Consider the following 25,317-nt stretch of genomic DNA (forward strand, 5'->3'; position numbering starts at 1 on the left):
TAGAGTGTGGCACGGTAGAGAAGCAGCTTGAAGGTGGTCAATTGAACCCACTGCCAGGCACTTTATTGTAAACACCAGAGTAATCACGTAGATGTAGATGAGAGAAAATGTCACAGACATATTACAGGATGTGAGGGGACATCATTAAAAGAAAGGAGTTTTACGTTGCGGCGGGATCTTGTCACCAACCACTTCTTCCGAATGCGACAATATTTTGTTGACGCCGATCATCATAATAAAGTCGGAAAAATCAGAGTTTGCATGAAAAGGTATAGGTGTGGGCTGCTCGAGAGTGGATTAATAGAGAATTATTGTGAAGGTGGTGTGAGGAACCGTCTGCCAAGCACTTGACAGTGATTTGAAGAGTATCCATGTAGATGTAGATGTAGATGTATAATAATCAGTAACCGAAAACGGAAAGGTTGAGCTCCCTCTGAATTTCAATCGGCAGTTACGGAGAACAACATAAAATTTATCACTGAAATATTTTTAAAACAATGAAAAGAAAAGAATGAAATTATTTAATTTGAAAATACGTTATAGTCTTCTAAACATACAGCCAAAATCGGTTACAGCGACGTCGAGGGGCCCAACAGTCCCATAGTCGTAGAAACAGATGTTTTTGCTTTGTTTTTTTTTATGAAAATTTAGCATATGTAAATTTTTGGCTGCAACAGAGTTAACACTTCAAAAGGAGAAAATACGTTGTTTGTGGAGAAGGATAGAAGACGAATTTTTCTTATGGTTAAGCAGTATGTAAAGGAATAAAATGCCAGCAAATGTATGAAACCTGTAACAAGTGAGAAAAGAAAATAGCAACAACGTACATTGTTCAATATGTCTTGGACAATGAATGAGATAAAACGCTGAGCATGTTTGAAACGTACTGCAAAAGTTGTAGAGTACAACAGCTATGAATAACACCACTTCGTTCCACTAACTGTGTTACAAAAATTAATTAATAGTATCAAGTGGAATAGTACTCTGCACATGAATTACATGAAGGCCTCATTAACATTGGGTACAAATGTGATTTACTGTAGCTAACGTATTGAGAATATCGAACACCCACAACCATTAAGAATCAATAACTAAGATACAATAATTCTATTTTTGTACTTTGGAAATAATACATACGGTATTGTGTATTGTCTTTCAACCAGTTGCTTTATCTTTAAAATACAAAGCTGTATAGCAGTATACAGTCCTACTTAGGTAATCAATTATCTGCAGCTTTTGCATTTAAGCTGCGCATACGTATTTTGCATTTGATGATGCATTCGTTTTAAAGCCTGCCGTGAAAACAATAATCTGCAGAAAATATGAGTTTTAAAATCAATGTTATATTGTTTTTAGTAATCCCCAAACACGTAAGAAACAAAAATTGACATCGGAAGTTATAGCCAATATGATTCTCCGGAAATGTAATAAAAATAGGTCGTTTTATACGGCAAGTGGTAATAAGTGATGCACTAAGCAATTTTTTAAATACACCTTTTACTTAAGATTTAGAAGCGACCTTTAGATTTCACTGTTAAGCCAACACTTCTTTAAAACGGACGTCGCTGTAAACGGTATTGAGTGTAGTGAGAATAGAAATTTAACCACAAAGTTTCCTAATGGAAACGATTTTGGATGTAATTGATTTTGACTCTTCTGTGTGCAACATTTGTACACCACATAAATCAAATACGTATAATATCTCTTTCGACACTACATATGAAACTACGACATATTAATATATACGTTGTGGTCTTCCGTCCAGATACTGGTTTGATGCAGCTCTCCATACTACTCTATACTGTGCAAGCTTCTTCATCTCCCAGTACCTACTGCAACCTACATCTTTCTGAATCTGCTAAGTGTATTCATCTCTTGGTCTCCCTTTACGATTCTTACCCTCCACGCTGCCCTCCAGTACTAAACTGGTGATCCCTTGATGCCTCAGAATATGTCCTACCAATCGATCCCTTCTTCTAGTCAAGCTATGCCACAAACTCCTCTTCTCCCCAATTCTATTGAGGACCTCCTCATTAGTTATGTGATCTACCCATCTAATCTTCAGCATTCTTCTGTAGCACTAGATTTCGAAAGCTTCTATTCTCTCCTTGTCTAAACTATTTATCGTCCGTGTTTCACTTCCATACATGGTTACACTCCATACAAAAACTTTCAGAAACGACTTCCTGACACTTAAAACTAGACTCGATGTTAACAAATTTCTCTTCATCAGAAACGCTTTCCTTGCCATTACCAGTCTACATTTTATATCCTCTCTACTTCGACCATCATCAGTTACTTTGCTCCCCAAATAGCAAAATTCGATTGCTGCTTTAAGCGTCTCATTTTCTAATCCAATACCCTCAGCATCACCCGATTTAATTCGGCTACATTCCATCATCCTCGTTTTGCTTTTGTTGAGGTTCATCTTATATCCTCCTTTCAAGACACTGTCCATTCCGTTCAGCTGCTCTTGCAGGTCCTGTACTGTCTCTGACAGAATTAGAATGTCATCGGCGAACCTCAATGTTTTTATTTCTTCTCCATGGCTTTTAATTCCAATAACATCGAGGATAGGCTACAACCCCGTCTCACTCCCTTCCCAACCACTGCTTCCCATTCATGTCCCTCGACTCTTATAACTGCCATCTGTCTTCTGTACAAATTGTAAATAGCCTTTCGCTCCCTGTATTTTACCCCTGCCGCCTTCAGAATTTGAAAGAGAGTATTCCAGTCAACATTGTCAAAAGCTTTCTCTAAGTCTACAAATGCTAGAAACGTAGGTTTGCCTTTCTTTAATCTGTTTTCTAAGATACGTCGTAGGGTCAGTATTGCCTCACGTGTTCCAACACTTCTACGGAATCCGAACTGATCTTCCCCGAGGTCGGCTTCTACCAGTTTTCCTTTTGTCTGTAAAAGAATTCGTGTTAGTATTTTGCTGCCGTGGTTTGTTAAACTGATAGTTCGGTAACTCTCACATCTGTCAGCACCTGCTTTCTTTGGGAAAGGAATTATATTCTTCTTGAAGTCTGAGGGTATTTCGCTTGTCTTATACATATTGCTCACCAGATGGTAAAGTTTTGTCAGGGCAGGCTCTCCCAAGGCTATCTGTAGTTCTAATGGAATGTTGTCTACTCCTGGGGCCTTGTTTCGACTTAGGTCTTTCAGTGCTCTGTCAAACTGTTCACGCAGTATCATATCTCCCATTTCATCTTCATCTTCATCTTCATCTTCATCTGCATCTGTACCATTTCCATAATATAGTCCTCCAGAACATTGCCCCTGCATAGACCTTATATAAACTCCTTCCACCTTTCTGCTTTGTCTTCTTTGCTTAGAACTGGGTTTCCATCTGAGCTCCTGATATTCATGCAAGTGGTTCTCTTTTCTTCCAAGGTCTCTTTCATTTGCCTGTAGACAGTATCTATCTTACCCCTAGTGATACACGCCTCTACATCCTTACATTTGTCCTCTAGCCATCCATGCTTAGCCATTTCCCGCTACCTGCCGATCTCATTTTTGAGACGTTTGTATTCCATCTTGCCTGTTTCATTTTATGCATTTTTGTAATTTCTCCTTTCATCAATTAAATTCAATACCTCTTCTGTTAGCCAAGGATTTCTACTAGATCTCGCCTTTTTAACTATTTGATCCTCTGCTGCCTTCACTACTTAATTTCTGAAAGCTACCCATTCATCTTCTACTGTATTTTTCCCCCCTTCTTGTCAATCGTTCCCTAATGCTCTCCCTGAAACTCTCCAAAACCTCTGGACCTGTCAGTTTATCCAGGGCCCATTTCCTTAAATTCCAAACTTTTTTCAGTTTCTTTAGTTTTAATTTACAGTTCATAACCAATAGACTGTGGTCAGAGTCCACATCTGCCCCTGGAAATGTCTTACAATGTAAAACCTGGTACCTAAATCTCTGTCATATCTGCCTGAAACTTAGAGTATCTCCAGGCCTCTTCCATGTATACAACCTTCTTTTATGATTCTTGAACGAAGTGTCAGCTACGATTAAGTTATGCTCTGTGCAACTATCATATAATAGTAACTGTGATAAACATAGCACATAAAAACTAACTCTCATATAATAGTAACTTTCTCTGTGGCATGTTTATCCCCTGAAATATCCTTCGTCTGAACAACTAAATCTACAACAACATCTATATCCAGGAAATGACTGTGCCGTGAATGACAGAGAACACTTCTAATTTGACGTCGTATTAAGATTTTTCCTGTACCATTCGAGTATGGAGCGGAAGAATAATACTTATTAAATGCCTCTGTGTCCGTTCTGCTTACTAAAATATTCTCGTCATGGTTCTTGTGGGAACAGTTTGTAAAAGACTGTAGTAAATTCCTAGGCTCGTTACCTCATCCTGTTTCATTTAACTTCATAAAATGGGCTTTCACGGAAATATTGGCGTCTGTCTTCAAACGTCATCCATTTCAGGATTTTCAGAATCTTGGTCACATTCTACTTTATCTGGAGAAAACCTGTACCCATTCTTTTTCCTGTTCTTTTTATTTGCTCAGTATCAAAATAGCATGTTCCATTTACCTGAAGCAAATTCTACATTGGGTCATGCGAGTACTTTGTATGTAATCTGTTTTGTAGCTTCACTGTATTTTAGCAATCCGAAGTCTGGATCAAGAAAGTTAATACATAGGTCTCCAAGTCATATGAGATGGCCAAAAAGTGATAACTATTTCAACGCGAGTAATAAGATCAATCTTGATGATGCCACATAAACACTGACAAAAAAAATCGCAACAGCAACAAGTTGTGCGTTATAAAGGAAAGTACATCTTAAAGATGATGTCTCTTCAAATTTCGATCCAGTGACATAAGGGTGGTGCTAGTAGCGCCACTATGAGGATACAAATCAGGTTTGCTTTGAATGCAAGGTTAGTGAGTGTTAGTTACCTTTGAGACTGGACGTGTTGAGTCGATGGTAGTCAAAAATGCCTTTCTGGTGACAAAGACGCTATTATCAATAATTCACTGAGTTTGGACGAGGTCATGTGAAAGGGCTCCGTTTAGCTGGATGTTTCTTCTGCGATGCTGGAGAAAAACTTGGCAGGAATATAGACACTGCGCACGTCTGCTGCCAGCGGCAGTCTCAAGAAACCATTCTTCAGTCAGCTACTAGCACTACCGAGAGCGAAGACCATGGTGTTCGGTGTATCGTTTTGGTGCATCGTACTGCATTGCAGCAGCAATCTGAGCAGCAGTTGGCACCACAGTGACACCGCCAACTGTTACAGATGTATGAATGCAGAGTCTCGCTGCGATAACATTGGATTAAATGTTGTCGGGTTTCCAACCGCGTCAATTGCTAGAAACTACAAGAGCCTTAGGCCAAGTACTCCTTGCCGATTTTCAAATGGTATGACAATGGCCAAGGAGTGCTTGGCCGAAAGCTCTTGTAGGTTTAAGCAATTGGCAAGGTTGGAAACCCGAGAACATTTTATTCGATGTTACAAATGTGTTACTTCGAGGACAGCTCAGAGGCAGATGCCCTGTATAGTGCATTCGTCTGACCCCAAACCATCGTCATTTGCTACTTCCGTGGTTTCAAGCCAGAGCTCATTCGCTGGCAGGTAAAGGGGCTGTTGCGTTTTCTGATGAAAGCCGATTCTCTCTTGCCTTCAGAGATGGCCGTGTGTTGTTAGCAGGCCAGATAAGAACGCGTGAAACGTCCCTTAGAAAAATTAATGAATGACTTTGCCGGTTAACCCCTTACGTTATTTGAACGTACTGAGACATTTCGCTCTTCACGTGTTCTGTTACACTAAACTGATACAATATTTTTAGCGGAACGCAATCTGACTTTCAAAAATCCCTACGAAAGAATGGCCCTGACTACCTCCACAAATCACTTACCTAACAAAAATCTTCGTTACTCGAACTACTGCAATACAGCGAGCGGCACTACTGCCAGCTAAATAAAAGATTCCAACTACTGAAGACACTAACTACTGATAGGCATAGTTAGCAAATTATAGATTTTGATAGAGAACAAACAATGTATTTACCTTAATAGCGTTCAAAAGTCGTATATATATATATATATATATATATATATATATATATATATATATATATATATATATATATATATATATATGACATCCAGTCTTACAAATTTAGTGTCTCTGGTGGACACACGTCCAGATCATCCGCTCTGCTGGCGGCTCACCTCCAACTGCGCAACGCTACGCGCTGTTAACAGCCAACTGCCCGACACTACAATAGCGAATATTACAACAATGCCACCCAGCCACAGAGTGCACAAAGCACAGCCAGTGATTTTCATACAGAGCGCTACGTGGCGTTACCAATATAAGAACATAAACAGCCTACTTACACATTTAACGAACCTCTCTGTGTGCTCTACGTACTGGACCTGGAGTTCTGTATGGTCTAGGGTGCGATGTCCTATGGAAGCAGAGCACTCTCGTGGTTAGCCTTCGTACCCTGGGTAGAAATTAGTGCGTTAGTCCCGTGACAGGACCTTTCGTGGTGCCGTTCATGAACGGCATTCCAGGGGCTGCTCTCCAACTGGATAACGCTCCTCCATATACCGCTCTTGTAACCTATCATGCTCTATAGGGTGTCGACATTTCACCGTATCCCCCTCTTGTCGAGCGCATGTAGGACATCATCGGCCTACAACACCAGCGTAATTCACAAATAGCATTCACCGTCTCTGTATTGACAAAGTACAACCCACCCGTGAATCCATCCCAAAAATTGTCACCCACCTGTGAAACTAAATGCATGCGCCTTTGCATCCCTGCATTCAACAGTACGGCGGCTAAATCGGTTATTAATGTACCAGTATTTCAGATGCGCAATGGCGTATCTCTCACTTGAAATAATTTTTATAACTTAAATATGTTACCTAGACAAATGTGTTCCCAAAATGTCACTACCCAAAATTATTTACTTTTGGTGTAGCGACTTTTTCCGTCAGTACATTTACGTATTTTAAGAGCCATTACCACTACGAGAACCACAGCACTTCGCTACGAAATTCTATTCATGTATGTGCGTGTGTTTTGATTACTCAATAACGTTTTGTTAATGAAGGAAGTGTGAACTACGTAGTGGGCAAGAATTCCACTTCTAATGTGGACACACCTTTGTTTAACGTGCTTCAGCTAGTACGGATTCTCTGCAGCGCAGTAGTAATCAATTCTTACATGCACAGTTGCATGATGTCAAAACGCTGTTTCATCGGTAAACCGAATACTTTGATAAAAATACCTATCGGCCTGATGACTTATATCAGAAGCGAATGCCTGACTACAATTCCATGTTTTTGTGCCATCACATCCACCACCACTACAGTCACCATCACCACTACTCACGGATTAGGCTTTCAGTTTGTCGTGAATGGCCGACTGCTTCCTAAAAGTCTGTTGGAGGAACCATCTGTGATCGTTGAACATGTTCTCAGCATGCTGCCCGTTCCTACATCCAATATTGGCAGTTGATGACTTGTGATGATGGCGCTGCTTTTGTAATCCACTTGATCAAACTTCTGCAGAAGAAGTAACTGATATGATTGGACACTATTTGCACTGAAAATAAGAACGACATTGAAATTACATACTCCAGAATCAGTCGCAACTTCTCTGGAGCTAAATGTTGATTCGTATCAAAACCTTAAAGAACACCTCTATGAATTATTCTCCTAGTTGCAAGCTTGTTACCCATCTTGCGTGTTTCAACTCGTTCCTCCCAATTAAAATCCGAATATTTGCAAAACTGTCATGACTAATACACATTTCTATACTCTGCAAGCCATAGTGAGGTGCTGACAGAGGGTACAGCACGATGAATCAGGGTTTCTTCCAGCTGAATTCGCGGATGGAGCTTAGGAATAATGATTCAGTGTTTGTGTTTGCGGAGTAACTACTCTGATATTGCATTTGCGCTCCTTCAGGAAGATGTACATAGATATCATCATCTACGTAACATCTCAGTTTCTATATGGTCATTAAAATACGTGAAAAGCAAGTGTCCCAATCCACTTCCCTTGGATACGCCTTAAAATGGTTCAAATGGCTCTGAGCACAATGCGACTTAACTTCTGAGGTCATCAGTAGCCTAGAACTTAGAACTACTTAAACCTAACTAGCCTAAGAACATCACACACATCCATGCCCGAGGCAGGATTCGAACCTGCGACCTTAGCGGTCGCTCGGTTCCAGACTGTAGCGCCCAGAACCGCACGGCCACTCCGACCGGCGATAAGCCTTAAGTTATTCTATATACGTCAATGATTTCCATCAATGGTATCACTCTGCGTGTTCCTTATCAAGACCCACTCAAGCCTTTAAAACAGTCTGTACAAAACTTTAAATGATCGTACTGTAATCCATAGATGTTTCGTGGTCGGACACAGCATATGGTGTAGCCGCACGGACTGCCGTTGTTAGTACCACAAAACAAAGGGAGAGAATGAAATAGCGTTAATTCAGAAAATCCAATCACAGATTCATGTTGCTGAAAAGATAACGAGTATATTGGTACGAAGCACGGTTCTATCTACTGCGTAATTGAAAAGTTGCCTAATTAAAACAGTCAATGTGAGTATAAAAACTAATTTTCTCCGGCGAACAAATACACCGATGTCATGCCTGCCTGGAGCACTATCGAGTTGAGTAAGATAAACATTTTCCTTATTTATCATTCAATTAAAATTAATGTTGCTCAAGATGGCGAGTTTTATTAAAGTTGGATCCGTTACTTTCAATTTTCCACAGACACAGGCCTGTAGGGACACCTGTTATCTGCGCGCTCAGAAAATTAACAGCCACACAGGCTCCGTAACTTGAAAGGTGGCTTCACTGAGTCAAAGCGCCAGAGATTGCACCAAAGAGTATTATTCAGCCGACTCCACTGGCAGTGCTTGTTCAGAAGTTGCTGTGGGCAGTTGTAGTTCTGAGGTAGGCGTGATCGGTGCTTGTTGAGACGATGTCGATAGAGCACTAGTTGTGAGCATGTCATGTCCAGTTGTTATGTTGGGCAGGACACCATATGTTATTTGATTGGGGATGTTATAACGATCAAAGTGTATTTTTCGTCAATACATATGAAGGTAAAGAAAATTTTTTTTATTTTACATGTCCTAAATAACAATGCCTCTTGATCACAGGTTCAGTCAACAAAGCATCTGGCTCGTGTTCTTGTATTAGACTGTAATTCTGGTTTCTATGTGCAATAATAGTATTTCTGGTTTTTTTGATTACTTCATTGTAAATGGTGTTTAAAGCATCTTGTCGTATTCAGGAAGATCCGTGCCAGATGTGTACGTTGAATCAAACTTCCACACACAGAACAGCTACACTTATGCTTTCTTGTTTCGTAGCTTTTATAGTTGCTGGGGACTTAATTAATTGTGTTAACGGAAGTTTTCCTTTCATTCTTTGTTGTTGTTATATGCAGTCAGATTGCGGAGTAATACTAGTCAGAACCAACCGGTTACGAGACTTCGTAATCGGACAAACAGCGACTAAAATTAAAATTATTAGCATTCTGTTTAATTAAGTCCCCATGCAAACTTAAACTTCAAACGGCCAAGACATACCACCGTACTATGGCCACAAGAAGCGTTAGAGCTTCATCGCTCGGTTATGTTGCCTATGGGTTTTTCCTCACCTCATACGAAAGCATACGTATAGTGGCACCTGAGGTAACGGAAGCACCGAGGACCGACCTCCAGGTTTCAGTTGCATGCAGTCGCTTGAAGGTGTTACACGTGTCAATTCATGAGCATTCACAAGATGGAAGTTACCGCGATCTTAGAACACGGCTGCCTCTTCATCAGCATAGAAGCAGCAACGTGTACGGAGCAGATACCAGTTGAGTGACGTGATAGGCGACCGGAAACTTACAACTACTACGGTGTCGTGCAGTCTGACAGAATGCTCGTTTGCATTCAGCCCCGCGAGTCACTCGGCAGTAGTGTACTAAGTTTCAACTTGCCGCCCTTTACGTGTTAATGAATCTCGATTCCTGTAGTTTGCAGTTCGCATTTTTGTGTATTGAACTCTGGTTATTAGCGCTCTCTCCCTCCCCTCCCTCCCCCCCTCCCTCCTTCCCTCCCCCCCTCCCTCCCTCTCTCTGGTTACTGATTTTCGATTTCATTGTGTTTATTGAATTTCTTGATACGGTCGTCATGTATAATACCTGTAGCGCAGCAAGAAAGCACCTCGCCAAATCTTTTATAATTGTGTGTGGACAAACGCAGTGTGACGGAGATGGCTTAATATATATTCATTTTGGTTTGTAATATAATTTCATGTTTAACTTCACTGAAGGCCTTTCATTTACTTGACGACAAACCCTGCAGGCAGGTGAAGAAGACTGAATGCCTTCATGGTCCACAGGCGGAAGATCAGCAAGAGAGTGACATTCCCCATACCTGGAAGGAAAAGCTGTAACGTCATCTTTCATTTTTTTGCGTCATTTGCCGCGAATGTAAAGTCAATCGCTACAGATCGAGAACGTGGCGACCGTGACAGATCTTTCTGTCTCCATTTCTTACTGTAGAAGCTACTAAGCTGTCCTCTTCACGAAATGTCCGCTGCATGTACCGGACATCAAGTTTATTGTTAGCCATATTTGGCCGAGACAGTAGCACTGACGGAAAAAATATGAGTTCCCCGCAAGCTGCATAGTAGGTGGTGTCTGTATTTTTTCTCGCTAAATCAAGTTCGTTTTTGAGTTTTTTTACCATCATTAAACACTCAGACGTGAGGAAAAGGTTATGAACCAGTGTAGGTGGCTTGGCTAATGATGGAGGAGACCGTTCGACTGGCCCACACACCATGTCTTTCCAACCTACGGTGTCCTCGGAAGCTAGGTGTGTCGAAGAGACTCGTACTGTCAGGTGTAAAATGTTAATGGCTGGTGCAGCAAGCGGACGAGATTCCCTCTGGCCCCAGCCCGATCCATGGCTGGCGACATCATGCTGAACCGAGAGCCGCTGAGGTCGTCGACAATGCCACCCCCACAGTTTAAGATGCTAATGATGGCGGCTACACAGCCAGCCGGGTCGCATCACAGGACTGAGGCACCAGAGGCCGTTAGTGCCTCATCCCAGTATTTGGGCTATATGCACCTTCTTCCCTCTCGCAGAAGCAATCTGTAGCGTGACGCACGAGGTAACAGAAACATAGAGAACCAATCTCCAGCTTTGAAATGTATGCCATGTTTGAAGCTACTGCCATATTACAACATGACTGTGTCTGTTACGTTGGAAGCAGCAACGTGTACAGAAACAGTAACATGTTAGGCGGTCGGGAACTTGACACAACAGTAGCTGCCATCGTGCAGTCACACCAAAGGTATTGCTCGCATTCAGCACCACGAACCCGCCAGCAGTACTGTAGTAAGCTTCAATGTGCCGCCCCTGATTCTGATAAGGTACCTCGGTTACTGCTGCCTGCACTTCCCACTTTCGAGGTTCAACTCCCTCCATTAGTTCTAGCTCTCTCTAAGTACTAGCTTACGATTTTACACTCAGGTGACAACTGTCACTGGATACCTGATAACATCGTGAAGGACCTGGAACAAAGGACCTAGTCCATTCCATGTAAACACAGCCCACAGCGTTACGGAGCTACCACCAGCTTGCACAGTTCCATGTTGATAACTTGGGTCCATGCCTTCGAGTGTTCTGCGCCATATTGAAACCCTACCATCGGCTCTACTAACTGAAATCTGAATTCATCTGACCACGACACTGTGTTCCAGTCGTCTAGGGTGCAACCGATATTGTCATGGTCCCAGGAGAGGCGCTGATGGCGATTTCATGCAGCTAGCGAAGAGTCTTGAGTCAGTCGTCTGCTGCCATAGCCCATCAACGCCAAATTTCGCCGGACACTCCTAACGGATGGGTTCTCGTACGTCCCACGTTGGTTTCTGCGGTTATTTCACGCAGTGTTGCATGTCTGTTATCACTGACAAATCTACGAAAACGCAACTGCTGTCGCTCGTTAAGTGAGGGCCCTCGGACACTTCGCTGTCCGTGGTAACAGTTAATGCCCGAAATTTTGTATTCACGGCACACTCATGACTCTGTGTATTTCGGAATACCGAATTCCCCAAAAAGATTTCCAAAATTGAATGCCTCGGCATCTAGGCAGTAGGATTAGAATCCAAACCGGCAATAATACTACAGAGGGTTTTATTGTTTTAATGGTTTCATCTGTGGCCCAGTATGACTGTCCCAGGTTCACCCCCCCCCCCATCCTCCCTCGGCAAAATTGTACTTACGTGGTGTGGGTAAAAATGTATCCCAGGAGTGGGTATTTTTGCGGTTTTACGGTTATATTTCGTAAGGAACTCCCAATACTGAAAACACCGCCCTATTAAAAAATTGTAGGGTATTAAATTTTACTTTGAATGAGGACAGATGCATACTTTTGGGCAATCCATTCCCTTACTAATACTCATCAAAGTGGTACAAATTTTACATGTTTATGAAAATTTTTCTTTTAATTTCTACTTTTTGGTAATATCATCTAAAGTAACCCTTCTATCAATAAAGTGGTCAATACAAAAGTTATAGAGGCATACATTCTGAGTCCAGTGAGAAAAAAGTGAATTTTTAGGACCACCCGTTTCTGTACAGCTCCGCTATGAAGTTGGGCTAAGTTACATTCGTGTTCAGGTTGTGAGAAAGAGTAAAGATGTTTTTGCTGTGCCTGTTTTATACTGAATTTAGATAAAGGGTAAAACGTGGTACTATGCCACACCATAGTACCAGTCTAGTACCTAGTAGATGTAGTGACGTATTATTTAACTAAAATTTGCGCTTAATATGTGTTTTACTATCAGCAGGTCTGATAGGTTTTGGAGTGGGTTATGGTCTGACATGACAACTAAGCAGACCCTAATGCGCTGGTTGAAACGTACGGGGTGCTCACTCATTTCACGCTGTACTTTGAGTAGATGGATTCTGACCATTCCAACTTTTACTACCCTGGCCCAGCAGGCTCAGGAGTTTTGTGGGGAATCACGACCTTGATGCAACACGTTGGTATGAGAGATGCTAGAGTACAGCTTAAAAGGGCAGACTTTCAGAAGTGTATTGAGTGATTTCAGTCCCATTATTCTTTACCTATGACTTATATTGTTACAATCATCAGCACAAGAGTTGTCGGAGATGACTCAGTCAACTGCCACCGCGTGTTTGAAATTGGCAATTCTTCAATGATCATCCTTCTTTGTAAAACCATTGACAACATCAAGTTTGTCCGAAAAAAAAACGTAATGAGTTCAGATCTAAGGTAATTACTGATGAGGAGGATGTACCAGTGAAACCTGAAACCTTATTCCACAGCATAGCACTCATAAAGAAATCGGAAGATCAGCTTAAAGTATTCTTCCAATATGACCTTGCACCCTACGCTGGTCGAATGCTGTTGGAATGAGGAAGCCTCCCAAGTCAGTGCTGTATGGCTTGCTCACACCACAGAAAGTGGTAAACCTGGAAGGAGCAGCTTTTGTCATCGATGGTGGGTTTCTTATCCACCGTGTTGTGTGGAAGAATGGTTAAACATTTAAATTAATCCTAACCAAATACGTTGAATACCTAAAAAGACACTACAACCGAAGTGCGACAAGTGTGGTGTTTGATGGCTACCCAGTCGACCTGTTTAGATGATATTAGATTAATTCTTGTTCCATAGATCATGAATACGACACTTCGTAATGATGTGGAACGTGTCAGGTTAATAAAACATGCCTGTACAAGATGTTAAATTACACAAAATATTGCATGACACGAATGCTTTAGTTGTTTTTTCCTGAATTTATATCTAAAAATTCAGTCAATGAGTAGAACGAGTTGTCATCTAGAAATTCTCTTAATTTATTTTTAAATGTTAGTTGGCTATCTGTCAGGCTTTTGATGCTGTTTGGTAGGTGACCAAAAACTATTGTGGCAGCATAATTTATCCCTTTCTTTGCCAAAGTCAGATTTAACCCTGCATAGTGAAGATCATCCTTTCTCCTGGTGTTATAGCCATGCCCGCTGCTATTACTTTTGAACTGGGCTGGATTATTAACAACAAATTTCATAAGTGAATACATATACTGTGAGGTTACTGTGAGGATCCCTAGATCCTTAAGTAGATGTCTGTAGGGTGACCGTGGGTGGGCTCCAGCAATTATTCTGATTACACGTTTTTGAGCAATGAATACTTTTCTACTCAACGATGAATTACGCAGAATATGATTCCATACGAAAGCAGTGAATGAAAGTGGGCATAGTAAGCTAATTTACTGAGGTTCTTTTCACCAAAATTTGCAATAACCATAACAGCATACGTAGCTGAACTCAGACATTTCAGCTGACCATCAATGTGTTGCTTCCAGTTGAACCTCTCATCAATGGACACACCAAAAAATTTTGAAAATTCTACTTTATCTACAGACTTCTGTTCAAAGTATATGTTTATTACTGGAGTTGTGCCATTAACTGTACGGAACTGTATATACTGTGTTTTACCAAAATTTAAAGAGCGTCCATTTGCTGAGAACCACTTAATAATTTTATGAAAAACATCATTTACAATTACATCACTTAGTTCTTGGTTTTTGGATATTATTAATATGCTTGCATCATCAGCAAAAAGAACTAACTTTGCATCTTCATCATTGTGGAATGGTAAGTCATTAATGTATATCAACAACAGTAAAGGACCTAAGACCGAACCCTGTAGGACCCCACTCTTGACAGACCCCCAGTTTGAGGAATCAGCTGTTGTTCCAACATTACATGTACCACTTATTTCAACTTTCTGCCTTCTTCCAGTTAAGTATGAATTAAACCATTTGTGCACTGCCCCACTCAATCCATAATGATTCAGCTTATCTAAAAGAATTGCGTGATTTACACAATCAAAGGCCTTTGAGAGATCACAAAAAATACCAATGGCTGATGTCCGGTTATTCAGAGCAATTAATACTTGATCAGTGAAAGCATATATAGCATTTTCTGTTGAAAAGCCTTTCTGGAAACCAAACTGACATTTTATTAGTACTTGACAAATATGGGAGGCTACTCTTAAGTACATTACTTTCTCAAAAAATTTTGATGCAGCTGTCAGAAGAGAGATTGGGTGGTAGTTGTTGACATCCGACGTATCCCCCTTTTTATGCAATGGTATTACAATGGCATATTTCAGCCTATCCGGAAAAATACACCTGCTCCAAAGAGCTATTACATACGTGGCTGAAAATCCTACTTATCTGTGGGGAACAAGCTTTAAGTACCTTGCTGGAAATGCCATAAATTCCGTAAGAGCTTTTACTTTTCAGTGAGTTTATTATTTTACTGATTTCAGAGGGAGAGGTTGATGGAAACTGCAAAGGTATGGTCTCTTCTGTTAGTAGCCTTGCCTCTTCTAGTGAAGATATAGATCCTATTTTCTCCACAACATTTAAAAAATAGTTATTGAAAATATTTTCAATTTCTGATTGTTTGTTAGTACACTTGTTAGTGAGTTTTATGGCACTAAAGTCTTCCTGTTCTCTTGGTTTCCCTGTTTCCCTTTCAATAATATTCCAAATTGCTTTAATTTTATCATCAGAGATACTGATCACAGACATGATACACATGCTTCTGGACTATTTAATAACTTTTCATAGTACCAAACAATAGTTTTTATAATATTGAACAATTTCAGGGTCAGTTTTTCCCTCTTGCTGTTAGATACAGTTCTCTTTTACGGTTGAAAGATATTCTTATTCCTTTAGTTAGCCAAGGTTTTTATATGTTTTCTAAAAATTTTGTTTAACTATTTTCTCGGGAAAACAATTTTCAAATATCTTAAAAAATTTATCGTGAAATTAGTAATATTTAAAGTTTTCATCGGGTTCCTTATACACTTCATCCCAGTCTAGCTGCTGTAGGCTTTCCCTAAAGTTTGCCATATTTATATCGATAATTGAACGCACTGCTTTGAAAGTGATTTGATATACTGCATGGAGCTATGTCGTGTACTGTAACTCGCTCTGCACCATGATCTGAAAGTCCATTCTCAACAGGATAAGCATTTATGTCCTTAAACTTAGCTTGATCCATAAAAAAGTTATCTATCAATGTACTACTGTTCTTTATTATCCGAGTAGGAAAATCAATGACAGAGCTCAAATTGAAAGAAATGAGTAATAATACAAGGTTTTCTTCCTATTACACTCTTTCAGGGAATCAACTTTGAAATCCCCACAAATGATAATTTGTTTTCCCCCTGTCTGACAGATAGCACAACAAAGCATCCAAGTTTTCTAGAAATAGATAGAAATTCCCTGAGGGGGACCTATACACTGTTACAGTTATGAAAGTGCCATCACATAGTTTAAGTCCAGTGGCACATGCTTCAATATGTTGCTCTACAGAATTTTTTTTTTGTTCCTAATTTTTTCACACTGTGGAAGCTTTTGACATATACGGCAATTCCTCCTCTCATCATATTATCTCTACTTACATGTGCAGCTAATTTGTACCCATTGATGCTAACCTTTTGCATATCAGTGACAATGTGATGCTTAGACAGCCATAGTACATGTATTACATTCTCAGTTTCTATATCTTCTAAACAAAGCAGAAGCTCATCCATTTTACTCTTCAATCCCCCAATATTCTGATGGAATATACTAACATTATTTTTTCCTTTACTTTTGTATCTTGAATTTTTTTAACATCTTTAGTACTTGCCTGGCTGAGTTTCCCACTGGACACTGATCTCACCAAGAGCATGAAATATGCTGAGTGCTTCTGCCAAAGCAAAAGAAACACCACTCTTGAAGTCATCTTCACCGAGTTAATGGTGGTTACCATGACGCAAGAGCAATTCCGTTTCAACAGCAGAAATAAAGCGCTTCTTATTAGCCTGCTTACTGAGAGGCTTGAAGGTGAAGACTTCTGAGCAAAACAAGCTAAAGAAGATTGTTGCCACGACACTTGAGGTGTCACAGGACCATGAGAAGGTTCTCGTAGTTGATGTGGATACAGACCCTCTTACCAAGCACAATGTTCTAGCTACACCGTCAGCAAATATATAGTTCCCAACTCATGGAAGAGGAACGAACCCTGTTAAAGTATTTCGTCCCAACATCATGAGAATGGCAGACGACATGACTCAACTAAAGCTCTCTTTAGGCAGGGCAAGAAGAAGGTGGTGAAACTGTTGGTTGAAGTAAATGTCGTCTAGGAGAAATAAAACCATTCTTAGAGCATGAGATTAAAACTGAAACTATTGCTGAAGCTGGCTTATGATTTTTAACAGCACTCTACGGAGTTAGAGCAGGAGGTATCATAAATAAACTGCGATTCGACCTTTACAGGTTAGGTAAAAGCCCTGAGGAAGCCACCTGCAGTAGTGGCCGAAACGTCAATTTTATTTATTGGCAAAGCAGTCAACAGCGCATAAGACTTTTATTGGCCGGGAATAGGCCTTTTGTTCCAAATTCATATTCAGCCTTGCATCTCTACCACCTACATCAAAGCAGCCCACCAACATTGCTTCAGAACCTAGCTACAAGCACAAATGTGGTTATGGTACGAGATTGATCTGTTTCTCTGGGGATAACAAAGTTTAGTACTGAAGCAGCTCCTACTCCCAAGGAACCATCTCTCTTGTCCACATTGTTCTACAAATTCAACAAGGGATGTGCAAGTGTTCCCTGGTGTTGGAAGTCTGGGATTAAGTTCTCACGAATTTGTGACAACTGCAGGTGGAACTCCTGCGCTAAGTGCCTCCATCCATATGAAACTGATGAACCAGATGCTGACGAAGACCTGGACTCCATAAAGGGGGCGACGAAAATTCCGGATTCTGAGGAGCCGAGTGATGGCGCGACTCTGCATCGGAAATTAGATTTTGAGGAACAGAGTGGATAAATGACAATGAAACGTCTACGTCGGTAAAATATGTGTGCGTACGTATTTTTCCCCTTTTCATCTTTGTACCTCCAACTAAAATTATTATTATTAAGAAAAGTAAACATCACTAACTGATTTCAAGAACTGTGTTTCTTATCCTGTCTCCATCTTCATATCAGCTGAGTGGATCTTACCATGTTCTATACGAAACAATATTTCAATCTTAACTTTGTATGCATGCCAAAATTTTAATATTTTGTTGTACTACTTTATTTACTAAGAAAAACATTAGTACAATGGAGTGCTATAGTACTATGCAGACTTGTGGATGAACTGCAGTTTAAAGAATCTTCATTGATGATGAAAAATGGTCCAACTTTACGGTGGAGCTGTAAAGGACGGGTGGTCCAAAATGATTCGCTTTTGGTCTCATCAAACGCAGATATTGTTCTTCTATGACATTTGCGTGGACCACTTCATTGATGGATGGGTTAGTTTAGAAGATATTACCAAAAATCAGACCTTAAATCCGATATTTTTGTAAATATGTAAAGTTTTCCCCACTTTGATGAGCACTAATATGGGATCGGGTTGTTCAAAAGTATGCGTCTGGTCTCATTTAATGCTGAGTTTAATGCGCTACAGCTTTTAATGGGGACATTTTCTCGATACGGTGAGCTCTTAACGAGATATAAACTTATAACCGCCAAATATTTCTTTCGTGGGTATATTTATACCCTACCACCCAGCCCCATCACCATCGCAACCACAACTTAAGTACTACGCTGCTGGCATGGAAAACATAGGACAGATACACTGAACCACAAATGAAGCCATTAAAACAATAATACCTTTTGTAGCACTTATTTCCGATTAGTCTACTTTTTTGGTTTTACTCTGCTGGCTTAAACTAAGTAAGACGTTCGTACGCGCAGACACGGGAACGCACTTTCTAATACTTTCTAATACTTTCTGAACTTCTCACACAGAGAATAGAATTTTATCAATCTGTGACAACAGAATTTCGGAGCACAAACCGCTATACCACCTCCACCCCAGGGGGCTTCGCCGGCCGATGTGGCCAAGCGGTTCTAGGCACTTCAGTCTGGAACCGCCCGACTGTTACGGTCGCAGGTTCTAATCCTGCCTCGGGCATTGATGTGTGTGATATCCTTAGGTTAGTTAGGTTTAAGTAGTTCTAAGTTCTAGGGCATTGATGACCTCAGATGTTGAGTCCCATAGTGCTCAAAGCCAGGGGGCTTCAAACTCACTTCTTGCATCCAACCATGGCTCCCTACCGGCACTTCGATTTCGCGAGCGGCTAACAGCACAACGAAATTATTTTCACACACAGGCCTTTGGGAAAAACCAACAACCAGAGCAATAATTAGGCACTCAAATAAGCTTCTCTGAATTAACTACTTGTTACTGTAAAGTGCCGTTACCTGCCACACACTAGGAAATGACAGCCATTCTCTGGAAAACATTCGCCTTCAAAAATCCACCATGTAAGGTTACCTTACCACCCGTTTTCAAACAAAGACTGGACCACTAGCTCCAGGCATGAAGACAGTTCCCTTTTCCCGGACGCTGGAAAACCGACACTTTCTCTCATAGTATCGAGCAGCAGTCGCCGACCGTATCTGCTCGTAAACGGTGTGTTACATTTTGACGTTCTCAAGGAGTTCCAATCTATTTGTTGCGATTCAGTGTAATACACTCTACTTCATGAATGGTTTTCCTAACAGTCTGTCCTAAGGAGTATTCAGAGAAGGCGCTTAATATTCTAATGCCAGATAACTTTTCTCGTCCGTGACCTAGAAAACTGTAAATATCCAAATGGAGGTATGTCTGATAACTTTAGAGAAAACCTCTCCATGCTAATATAAGTGTTCTCCAAAGTTTTTAATTACATCCAGGGCGCTTCTGCCTGTCGACGGAAGGGTTCAATTATAAGTTTATGCCCATCATTAATAGTGAATTTTCCTCAAACAACCTCTTATTCAGCTTTGGTTTCTATCGCAGTCGATCTGAGTTTCTTTGTCCACTGCTAAGAATACACTACCTTCAATTCCCACGAGATAGTCTTTTCGATATATGCCTAGATTTGCCCCAAGAATCACACAGCTGACAGCTTTGGGTTTTAGTCACTATGTGACGGAACACCTATACGAGTTCAATGGAATCGTCCTCTATCTGTTACTTCTGCATTCCGGTAAAGCAGGAATATAACTTTTTTTTCGTTGTGAGAGACTTTTTTTCGCTAACCAGCTTTTAACACAAATGAAATAAACATACAGAAGACAACTCATGCTGTCATTTCTGCTCCTTTGTATCGCTATTGCGGTGGTTCTATATTGTATTTGTCCATATCCGACGTGGTGTATTCCCTTGTTTTGGTATGTTATCATGAACTTCCCCAAAACAGCACCACTATTTTCATGATCGAAACAATTTTTTTCGAAGTTGTGGATCTATCTTAAATTGTACGGTGAATACAGGCAGAGCAACGCCTTCAATTCGCCCCTTTCCAATTTAAGAAACTAGCACCACGAATTACTGTAGTTGTATTTGAAACAAACGAATACTGCTCCAAGTTAAGACAGCACAAAAAAGTATAGTAGGATGAACACAACCAATCTTACAGCAAGACATCAACAGGAAGTAACTAAAGCCGTCGTCAGCAGGAAGTCTGATATGAAGATGGCGATGGTTTTAAGTCATGACGGTGCGGAGGGTATGCAGCTCCCCCCTTATAAAATTTGTTACTGACTTCCTCAGGTAGTCATTAGGGGACCCACAGTTTAATGTAGACTCTGAATAACGCAGCAGATTGATAGTTTTCACATAAAACAGTCACACACTACTTGCAGTCAAATTTATTTAGCTAAAAAGTATTACTAAATTAACCATGTGTAACATTACTTTCGAAAGAGAACTCCGACTGGATGTCACGTATTTAGACAATACTTTTGTGACAACAACAAGCATTTCTTGGCGCTAGACAGTTAAATAAATCTTTCTCAACAGAAATGCTTCTGATTCCATATACACACATCAAAAACGTTTTGCATCACCTCGGTTCCGAGAACTCCGAGCCCGTTCAGAAAATTGGAATACAAATCAACATACACATCATCTCCGCCCTCTTTATTGCTCATGAAAACCACACATTGAACGTTGTACCACCATATAGTGAGACCTTGGAGGTGGTGGTCCATATTGCTGTACACATCACTGCCTCTAATTCCCAGCAGCACGTCCTTTTGCATTGATGCATGCCTGTATTCATCGCGGCATACTAGCCACAAGTTCATCAAGGCACTGTTGGTCCAGACTGTCCCCCTCTTCAGCGGCGATTCGGCGTAGATCCCTCAGGGTAGTCGATGGGTCACATCGTCCATAAATAGTCCTTTTCAATCTATCCCAGGCGTGTTCGATGGGGTCCATGTCTGGAGAACATGCTGGACATCTAGTCGAGCGGTGTCGTAATCCTGAAGGAATTCATTCACAAGATGTGCAAGATGTGGGCTCGAAATGTCGTCCATGACGCTGCCCATATGGTTGCCCAATCGGTCGGAGGATGGCATTTACGGTATCGTACAGCCGTTGCAGCGCCTTCCATGACCGCCAGCGGCGTCCATCAGCCCCATATAATGCCACCCCAAAATATCAGGGAAGACCTTTCTGCACTCGGGGGACAGTGTGTCTAAGGCGTTTAACCTGACCGGGTAGCCTCTGAACACGTCTCCGATGATTGTCTGGTAGAAAGCATTTGCGACACTCGTCGGTGAAGAGAACGTGATGCCAATCTCGACCGGTCCATTCCGCATGTTATTGGGCCCATTTATAACGCATTGCATGGTGTCGTGGTTATAAAGATGGACCTCGCCATGGACTTCGGGAGTGAAGTTGCGCATCATGCAATAGCGCAGTCAGAGTTGTAACACGACGTCCTGTGGCTGCACGAAAGGCATTATTCAACATGGTGGTGTTGCTGTCAGGCTTCCTCCGAGCTATAATGGGTAGGTAGTGGTCATCCATTGCAGTAGTAGCTCTTGGACGGAATGAGCGAGGCATGTCATCGACAGTTCGTGTCTCTCTGTATCTCCTCCATGTACGAACAATATCGCTTTGGTTCACTCCGAGACGCCTGAACACTTCCCTTGTTGAGAGCTCTTCCTCACACAAAGCAACAACGCGGAAGCGATGGAACCGCGGTATTGATCGTTAGGGCATGGTTGAACTACAGACAACACAAGCCGTGTACCTCCTTTCTGGTGGAATGACACGAGCTGATAGGTTGTCGCACGCCCTCCGTCTAATAGGCCTTCTCATGCATGGTTGTTAACATCTTTGGGCGGGTTTAGTGACATCTCTGAACAGTCAACGTCTATCTTCAGGAGTTCTGGGAACCGGGGTGGTGCAAAACGTTTTTTTGATGTGTATATATTATCTAGTATATTATCTATCATCATAATGGTCAAAGGCTGACGTCTAAAAAGAAAAGCTCAAGATGACAAATTTTTCAGTTTTTAGTTGGCGATAACCGCTTCATTTCGACAGTTTGTTTAATGTATGGTTTTGAAACATGAATTTTCAAAACAAAGCAATATTTTAGGGAAAACAATGGACTACATGTACCTCACGCATTAGCTGAACAACCAGTGTGAGCCACCATATGTGGACAGAACAGACTTTTGGGGCCAGTGTAAGAAAACAGTATTTTTTATTTCGGCACGGAGGGACATCAAAACGTTCTTGATAGCAGTCTTCAAAGACCCATCTGAGGTTTGACTGGTGTATCTTTCTTTCTTTTTTTTTCTCCTTGAAACTGTGATTTGTGACACATAGCCTACCGATCTCCTACCGAAGCGTAGACGTTGTACGAAACTTAATTTCCTCAGCTCTGTAATAAGTCCATATTTCACGTTTCCGTGCCACAGAACGGCAAAAAAGTCAGATGTCAGTGAAAATTTTTCTTGGGTGAACTTAAATTATCAACGAATTCGTCCTCTAGGCAATAATGTCACGACCGAAGACGAGCTCTCAGAGCTTATGCACCAGTGCTCACAAATGTGAAACGGCATGATCTGACTTCGAAACTGGTTTAAAATATAGAGTTTCTTTTCTTAGATCGTCGTTTGAATAGAATGTCGGAAAAATATTTTTCTGCTACCCAAAGTTTCCGTTTTGTTTCCGCAGGCACAGCACTGTACCTTGTGGTTTCACATCTTTTCTCAAACCAGTTACCAACTTTGCAGGGACATATGTACCACATAACAGTTTATGTATCTCTATTAGTCAAAGCAACGTGAATGTTGTAAGCCATTACAGAATCGGAGCTGTAGTTAAGTAAGTACAGGGTATTTCAAACTTACAAAATAAGTGAAAGCAATATATATTTAGATTGACGAAGGTAACCTTACTCTCTATGCAGAATTGAGAACTTATTTTACTTACTTATTTACCCGAATCTACAGCAAAAAGTTACAGTTTTTAAACTAGAATATATTTTCTGTGTAGCTGATGTACTTAAACCAACTGTTTACAAGTGTATTTATATCAACTGTCTATCAATTTTAATTAGGCAGCTTTTCTAGTTTCTTAATGGATGCAACTGGCTATATGTAATATGCTGTCTTCAGATTTGATGTCAAGGTGGCGAGATTTTCTTTTAAATTATGTGTTAAAACGAGTGCCCACTTTCCTAAGCGTAAAACTCGATACGTCTTCTTAACGTCTTGTAGCTGACATGTAAAACTGATCGTGTCACGGTGCGACATTCTTCCTGGATGAGGTGTTTGAAGACGTGTTCGGTTAGAATATGCGATGTCACGTTACACTGCGTTATACAACGCAGACTGGATAGTACATCGCAATGGAGGCAGGTCTGCCGCGGATACTGATGTAGAATAAATTCAGCGTCCAACAAAAACCACCTTTCCTCAAATACCCCATACGTCGGCTGACACTCTTAACTGGAATGGCTAACATCATAGTCAAATGAAAATTTCGGTTTAAGTTTTCGGCCAATATATTTTTTTGACGTTGTGTACTACTTGGCTCTGAGCACTATGGGAGTTAACTTATGAGGTCATCAGTCCCCTAGAACTTAGAACTACTTAAACCTAACTAACCTAAGGACATCACACACATCCATGCCCGAGGCAAGATTCGAATCTGCGACCGTAGCGGTCGCGCGGTTCCAGAATGAAGCGCTTATAACCGCTCGGCCACTCTGGCCGGCGAGTACTACTTTCAGAAACTTAGTTCCTTATATTATCGTTAAAAATTGATGTATGTACGGATGTTCAAAACCGCCTCCTAAACTATTGGATATATTTCAGCCAACATTAGTATGCTTATGTCCGACTGCTGAGCTGAGTGATCACGTGCTTGCCCCCCATGCAGTGGTCCCGGAGTCGATCCCCGGCCGGGTTGGAGACTTTCTCCGCTCGTGGACTGGGTGTTGTGTTGTCCTCATCATGATTTCACCCTCATCACGGACACGCAAGTCGCCCAATGTGGCGTCGACTAGAATAAGACTTGCTCTCGGCGGCCGAACTTCCCTGGATGGGACCTCCCGAACAACAAAAGCCACACGCTCATTTCCATTTAGTATTCACATAACGTGCCGTGTGGAGTTATTACTTCCTTACAACCACCTCTATTCCCAATCCATTATACACACAGTAGTCATATACACCATTGAATGCACCTTCAGAACTGTATCACTGTACGACACACAGTTTAATTAATATGACGTCATAAATATAGAGACGGTCGTAAAACTTCCGCATGAGGCATGGAATTTTAGTTTCGTATTTCTTTCCTATTTCTTTCCTATTAATTCTACCTGCAACGCATTTTGCAGACAGTAACCACTTATACCACTGAATGTGCCCGCAAAAGATATATAGTTCATAAGATGTGACGTTATGAACATTGGGCTCCGTGGAAAAGTAGCTTTTCTTAAAACGGAGTGCAGACAACCCAAACGATACTCATCCTGTTTTTGATCGTGAGAGCACTCAGCGACTTCCAGTAAACTATAAACATAACTTCAAAACTTTTCTAAACTTTCTCTCGCTGACGAGCTTAAAATAAGTAACACATGAACACATTTGTAAAGTTATCGGAAGTATGAAGCTGTTTTATACGGGGAAGTTCGATTCCTTAAGGAATCAGGCGTTTACTCGTTAGTTAATATCTGGAAAGAAATACTAAGCGGTTAAGAACGAGCTACATCCCACTGGTGTGTGGGGGTCGAAAAAAGGATGACAATGAAAAATAACTCAAGAACACCTGGAACAATTCCTTATCTACATGTCTTATTTCCTTTGTATAAGAGTACTATGGGAATGAGATTCTCTACTACCACTAAGCACGGGGGTGGGGAA

This window comes from Schistocerca gregaria, chromosome 3 (genome assembly GCF_023897955.1).
Source record: "Schistocerca gregaria isolate iqSchGreg1 chromosome 3, iqSchGreg1.2, whole genome shotgun sequence".
Taxonomy (NCBI): Eukaryota; Metazoa; Arthropoda; class Insecta; order Orthoptera; family Acrididae; genus Schistocerca; species Schistocerca gregaria.